Genomic DNA, 7,520 nt, shown 5'->3' with positions numbered 1-7,520 from the left:
CCCCCTCTCCCTCTCTCCCTCTCTCCCTCTCTCTCTCCTTCTCTCCCTTCCCCTTTCCCCTCCTCTCTCCCCTCCCCCTCCTCCTTCCCTCTCCCCCTTCCCTTCCCCTCTCCCTCTTCTTCTTTTTGCAGAGGAAGGACCTAAAATGTAGAGCCACTCTTGTCTCAGTGCCCCCTCCCCCACTGTACATTTTCTTTGTTTCTATTTATAAGAATTCAAATTAAAATTTTAAGGTCAAGATAAGACCCGAAAGAGACATGAAAATTCTTTAAACAGTCGGGGGCGGGGAGGGGGGCAGGCAGGGGAGATGGTGCTGTGAAACACCCAGAGGCCATGGTGAGTATTTTTAACTTGCTATTAGGACTCTTGGGTTGAAAGGTGAGGGCTCACACCAAGGATGAGGTAAGCTGCAGCAGATAAAAGAAGAAACGCTCCTTGAGTTTTGTTTCTTTCTTCCTCCCCCCACCTAAATGGTGAGAGATGCTTCCCTCTGAATGAGTCATCTTCTCCTGAGAGACTCTGAAGTGGTCTGTGATTTGATTGCTTTTCCTGTGGTAAACAGACCCAGAAAGGAAAGCCCCAGACACACAGATAAAGGACCCTGTGAAATTCAAACACTTTCATCTGATTCTTTCTCAAATGACACAGACTGAAGATGGCTTTTAATGTAACATGCGCACCCTCTTTCATACTGGAATTATTAATCAAGGCCTCTGAATATACTAACTTGAAGTCTAAATACTTGGGGGAGCCGCTCGTTCACTAATGGGATTCACCATTGATTGATCTAGCGCAGTCATTTCATATGTGGAAGTCACAGGCTGGCTTTCATCATCTGTTATGTCTTACCGTTAAGATACCATGGCGCCTCTATTCCTGCTTCTTTTTCTCTCTAGACCCTTTTCTTCAACTATTTTGATAACTTACAAAGGCGAGAGAATGTTCAGTGATGGGGGAGGAACATCAGAAAATTTTTTGAAATTCATTGTACCCCAAAGGCTGACAGCCAGAATATACTTTCTGGTACATAAGAAAGAAAAATGCATTTGGTCTGACTGGCTGTTAATATGTCATCAAGATAAATCATAAGTCTTATTCTTAGGAATCTTAATAAAGGAACTCACTTGGGATATACAAAAATAATCGCCGAGAGGCTCTACCTGTGACTAGAACCTGGGGAAATTTTGGAAGTGTTCGTTCATAGAGACACTTAAAAAGACATTGCCCGAATTTATCATCGTCATAAATTTTTGCTGACCAAAAAAGTTTCCTTACAGTAATTTACAATGCCCGTCATAAAATACTTCATCAAAAGGAAACTGTTAGATTTAATACAAAACCGTAAACTCCCAAGGACTCGGGGACAATAGTCTCTGCCAGTCTCCGTTATAGACAGATGATCAATGGTTCCTATAAGCCTCAATACCTGGTGTCACTTTCATTAGAAGCCCACGCCTTCTGGGTTCTCACACAACTCTGTTGTGTTTGTTTCCTTCTGGGACCCCAGGAAGAGACAAGTTCTGACATGGTGGGTGCTGGATCCTTCACTCTGCCAGAGCAAAGGATGCTGTGCTCTGAACACATTAGCTGCATGATTAAAAGAAGTAGCGTGGGTCCAGCAAAGCCAACACCTAGATGCACATCACTGTGCACATGCACAGTGCCTGATGCACTCAGGGGGAAACTGGCTTAGCTAGATGATCCTGGGTGCCTCAACCCACTGGTTTCCTTTTATCATTGGCTTGGGTTAGCTGCTACGTAGCTAAGGAGCCTCTCATAAGGAAGAAGTCTATCCCCTAAGAACGGGGCTCTCAGCTTTCCATCTTTCTGTCCTTCCTGACAATCATTTAAAGCTATAAAGGCAAACATCCTGGCACCAATCCTGGCACCTATGTGCACCAACCTCAGCCTACCTGTGTGTGCCAAATTCCTCTTGCTCATGTGCTGCGGCCCTGCATGTCACTGTGGATTCCTCCCTCCAGGTGTGCCTGCCAGCACTACTAAGGTTTTTTTGTTGTTGTTGTTGTTGTTTTTGTTTTGTTTGTTTGTTTTTTGTCTGCAGTGAAACTCTTAGTCTTGCTCTAACCCTGATCTTCTGTAAGGATCTCACTGTTTACTTGAATTCAAACTTCCTTCAACCATAATGTCTAGGGGTGGTGATAGGGGGCTGACTCAATGGATCAGACACTTGATGTGTATGTGTAAGGATGGTAGTGGACCCCTCTACCTGGGATTAGAATATGGAGACATTTTGAAATTGTTCTTTCGCAGAGACATGAATAAATGAATGGGCATGGAAGTCATGTACATATATATTCCCAGTTACCTTAGAGGCAGAGACTGTGAGTCCCCAGGACAAGATGGCTAGCTAGACTAGCCAGCTGACAGCATCCAAGGAGAGATTCTCCCTCAGTAAATGAAATGGGGAATGATTTAAAAATATATCGAATGTCACCTTCAGACCTGCATATGCATGCAGAGCCATGTGTGTAGATCTACATACATGAAAATATTTATACATACACAAGCATCTCTGTCTCTTTGACTCTCTCTCTCTTTCTGATTATGCCTGTCTCTCCATCTATCTATTTGTGCCTCAGTCTCTCTATCACACACACACACACACACACCACAACATTCGAGTTGTGTGTTCCTAGCTCCATGAATGTTGCTATAGTCTTCTCTTGGGTACAGCCTGTCACTAGTGGCCTGCTCTAATGAGACATGGGAGTCATGTTATCCCTCAGTGTTTGTACTGAGCTCTCCCTCTCTAGAAATAAATATAGCCAAAGCTCAGCTCGACAGATATTACTCTGACAGACCGTTCACAGTACCAACAGTAGTGTACATGTCTTCATTCTTTCTTATACAACCAGATGCCCATTTTGAAAGCTATACACAGATACAGGAAGAGCCCGAGTCTTAGACCTCATCACTCCATTGAGATGCTGTTTCTGCTTGTTTCCTGCCCCGATTCATCTCTAATGGTATCTGTCACAACCCTTCCATCCCTTCCAGCTTAGGTTAAGGCACCAGATTCTCTCCCAAGGATTCCTTCCCCTCTGCTCCTATAGAAAAGATCATTCCTGCCTTATTCATTTGCCACTAATATTCTCTATAACTTTTGTACATATATTTTATCTCCTACACAAGGTGGAAAGTTCACAGAAGACAAGGATTCATCTTTGTCATGATTCAGGTTTATATTGCTCAGGTAACATACTACCATTAGGTATCAGGCCAGAAAGAATTTATCAGCTTTACATAGCAGGTGGATCCACAAAACTATGACACCTGGAAATCTCTACATCAAGAATCCAGCTGAAAGACATAGGACCCGCTTTCCTCATCACACTGGAGGTCTAAGTTGGAAAGTGTAGATGTAAGTTGCAGTGTTGGCAGCCAAGAGAGATGGTGACAGAGTGGGGGCGGGGGAGAGGGGGGAAAGAGAGAGGGAGGGAGGGAGGGAGAGGGGGGAAGAGAGAGAGGGAGAGAGACAGAGGGGGGGGAAGGACACTGAAGAAACTTGTGAAACTTGTGAAACAGAATGAAAGTGTACCTTGGAATCTTGGAGGAGGGAATCAGATAAGGTAGACCAGAAGTCAGCCCAGCAAACTAAGGAGACTGAAGAGATGTCCTTCCCAAGAAGATGGCATGTACAGAAAGCTCAAAAACTTTGAGCATGCAACACTTAAGAAAAGGCCAATGGTTGGAGATTAGAGTTAAAGAAGGTAGGTGGTGAGGAAGAAGGCTGGTGATGGAGACACATCCAATACTGAAAGCTCTCGAGAAACTACTCTCTTGAACAAGTCACTCTCTGTTTGAACCTAAGCTCTTCCCCTTAAAGATGAGTGGTTTTGGTTGAGTCAAGAAGTTCTGTGGCCAGGAGGGCCATCCATAGACAGTGCACACACAGTGCCCTCCCTCCATTTAATGTCAACACAGCATAGAGGGTTGGTGAAGAAACAAGCTCCCAGGCACTGCCATGGGCTAACTGGATGTGTTAACCACAAACTTAACACACTTAAAGAAAAAAAATGTAAATATCAACAATTAACACACAGCAGATGTGTCTCAGGGACACGCCAAGTGTTTATCATGAGGACAAACACAGGACATATATGAGTGTCTATCTTCACAAGATCTAAATTAGGCAGGCACTTTATCTGTATTGAACAGAGGAAGAAGTGAAATGTCTATCAATTGAGACATCTTCTGGTCTCATGTGGGCAGTCTCAGCTGAGCTGTGTTAAAATCCCAGTAGAGACATACCCTAAGACTCTAATGGTCTTTCCCTTCTTCTCTTGGCTTAACTACAAAGTTTACACAAACTTGACCTGAGTCCTGCAAGAACTAAAGAATGAAGCTCACAGGGAGTAGGGAAATTAAAAGGCTATCCATGCCTAGGTCCTAATTATAGATAATCAGAGAAAAAAGTCATCTTGAAGGCTAAGACAGATATGCACAGCCCTGGGTGCCTTTTGAGGCAACAGTCAAGAGGGGAAGAACCATTAACAAGTCCTCCTGGTGACTACAGTCATTATGGTGTTCTTTAATAATAATGAGAAATCAATTCATTCCTGCAAGGCCAGCAGCATGCTGCTCTGTAACCCCACAGCCCAGGAAAAAGCCACAGAGCCACTGATCCTGTATGGAAGACTGGACTGCCCTGGGCAGGACAGGGAAGCCAACTGAGCATCAGGCCAGAGGCTTCTGGGAAGGAGTGAATTTCTATGTGGTTCTTTAAGCAAGTGGCAAGCCTAGGATGGTATAAGAGACTCGGGGTCTCACAGAGATGGAAGAGCAGGAGGAAGAGGAGCTGACAAGGCTGCAAGGACAGAGGGCCACTCTGTAGTGGCCTACCTTCAGGACATATACAAGCTCTCAGTACAGTGATAGATGGTGACCGGCTGCCAAGCTCTCCCCACAGGATACACTGGTCCCAGCTGCAGAGAGAGCTGCCAGCACAAGCCTTCAGCTGTCAGGCCTCTCTGGAATGTCCTTGTCCAAGGTCACCTGCTTCTCACGCTGATCACATCCAGAGGATATGGATACAGGAGGATAAGGGCTAAGCTCCTGGAGCCCAAAGAAGAGACATGAAGACAACAGATCTGGCTCCTGAATCCCCTGTCTACCTTGCCTCAGCCCACCCTTGCTTTCTCTCCCTCCACAGGAGTCCATTTGCAATATGTTCCCCATAAACAACTGCATGACAGCTGTGTCTCAGAGACCGCTTCCTAGGAAAGCAGCCTGCGACGGGCACATGTCTGTGTCTTACCATGTGCCAGGATCACTGTTGTTTCCCTGTCTTGATTTCATATAAGCCTTACCCATCCCACTGTGTGAGACAACCTCATCTGGGGATTTTTCATGGTAGCAGAAAGACAGTGATTGGAGCAAGCAAAGACGGAAAGCAAAAGTACCACAGTGTGAAAGTCTAGACGGCAAAGGAGGGGTCTTAGTCAGGGTTTCTATTCCTGCACAAACATCAGGACCAAGAAGCAAGTTGAGGAGGAAAGGGTTTATTCAGCTTACACTTTCCACATTGCTGTTCATCACCAAAGGAAGTCAGGACTGGAACTCAAGCAAGTCAGGAAGCAGGAGCTGATGCGGAGGCCATGGAGGGATGTTACATACTGGCTTGCTTCCCCTGGCTTCCTCAGCTTGCTTTCTTGTAGAATCCAGTTCAGGGATGGTACCACCCAAAATGGGCCCTCCCACCCCTGGTCACTCATTGAGAAAATGCCTTACAGCTGGATCTCATGGAGGCATTTCCTCAAGGGAGGCCCCTTTCTCTGTGCTAACTCCGGCTTGTGTCAAGTTGACACTCGAAACCAGCCAGTACAGGAGGGTTCATGAGAAGTCCTGCATGGACTTGGAGTTGGGGAAAATGTTTGAAGGTGGATGGATGGAAGGATCTGGGTCAAAGGGGATGATATTCGTAATAAAATGGGTTTTGAGGTGAGTGACTGAAGTTATGAATCAGATCCCCACTGGTGTTTTTTTGAGAGACACAAGTAAATATTGGAATCACTTTTTAATTACTCCTGAGTGCTGGGTGTGCATTTAATATTCGACTCCACACAGACTCCGAGGCCCTGGCTTTTATTGGGTATATTAGTCAGGGTAATTAACACTAGCTGTTTTAATACACAACCCCAAATCTCAGAGGCTTAATGTAATAAAGGTTTATTCTCCCTCTCACATGGCAGACAGTTGGGTAGGGTGGCTCCTTTTGGCAACTCTCTTACAAGCAGCCCATGTCACAGTGACTATATTTTCTATGCGTTTGAGTGTGTGTGTGTGTGTGTAGGTGGTGTGTGTAGACATGTGGACATGTGTGTGCATGTGTGTGGAGATGGATCAATGTCTTCCTTAATCATTCTTTAACTTGATCTTGAGAGTGTCTCTCACTGAACCCAGGGCTCCCCAGTTCAGCTAGACTGGCTGGTCAGAAAGCCACAGGAATCCTCCTGTCTCTGCCTCCCCCATGCCCAGATGACAATGTCACACCCAGCTGTTACATGGGTGGGTGGCAGGGAATAAACTCGGGTTCTTGTGTTTATGCAACAAGCTGTTTACCAATGGAGCCATCTCTCCTGCCCTTACCAGCATTTTCAACGTGACACAGGGATAGTTGGCCTTGCCTTTGAGTGTCTCTGCTGGCCACCCGGCTGTCTGCCCCCCCCCACTTTCACCCTCTGTCAATATGCCACTGGGAAGTACACCCTTCTGAACTGAGAAGGCAAAGGGGCCCTTGCCTCTGGCTTCCTGTTAAAGCCACCTTCTTGGGAACCTGGCAGGAGACAAAGGGAAGAGGGAGGTCAAGTCTTCAGCTTCCTTCCTGTCACGTGGCACAGTGGAGGCTAATGGAGTCAACAGAGAGTAGTGTCATCTACCTGATTTTCAACACCTCTCAGCATCTCCATGTATTCTATGTGTCATTCATTTTCAGCTTTGGATTGGTCAACGCTGTGCTGTCCTTCTGACCAATCTTACTACTCTCTTTCGTTTTTAAAACCTCTGGTCTCTATAGACCCTGTCCATGTCTTCATGGCTGGTTCCAGTATGAATGTGCCCTTAGACACCGACCTGGGGAAAATGGTGTCAGGCTCTTGGGAAATGGGAACACGAACTGAGATTTGGCACTTTGGCCATCTTTTCCATCTTCCCATCCATTATCTTTTCTCCTGGGAAACAAACTCCATTCTCAGTCTCTATAACCTTTCATCCATGTTTTACTTGACTTCTGCTACACATAAAATGGGTTTCCTGGGGGAGGGGTGAAGAAAGGAGTCAGCAGTTAAGAGCACAGCTCTTGCAGAGGACCCAATTTGAGCTCCCAGCACTGCATTGATGGCTCACAACCACCTGTGACTGAGTTCTCTGTTGCCTCTGACCTCCACAGGTACCCATATAGAAACACAGAGAGAGAGAGAGAGAGAGAAACAGAGACAGAGACAGAGACAGAGACAGAGACAGAGAGGGGGAAGGGAGAGGGAGGGGGGATTACCATCAAT

This window comes from Mus caroli, chromosome 8, assembly GCF_900094665.2.
Source record: "Mus caroli chromosome 8, CAROLI_EIJ_v1.1, whole genome shotgun sequence".
In the NCBI taxonomy this organism is placed as follows: Eukaryota; Metazoa; Chordata; class Mammalia; order Rodentia; family Muridae; genus Mus; species Mus caroli.
The sequence above is the reverse complement of the archived record's forward strand: the minus strand, read 5'-3'. Positions refer to the sequence as shown.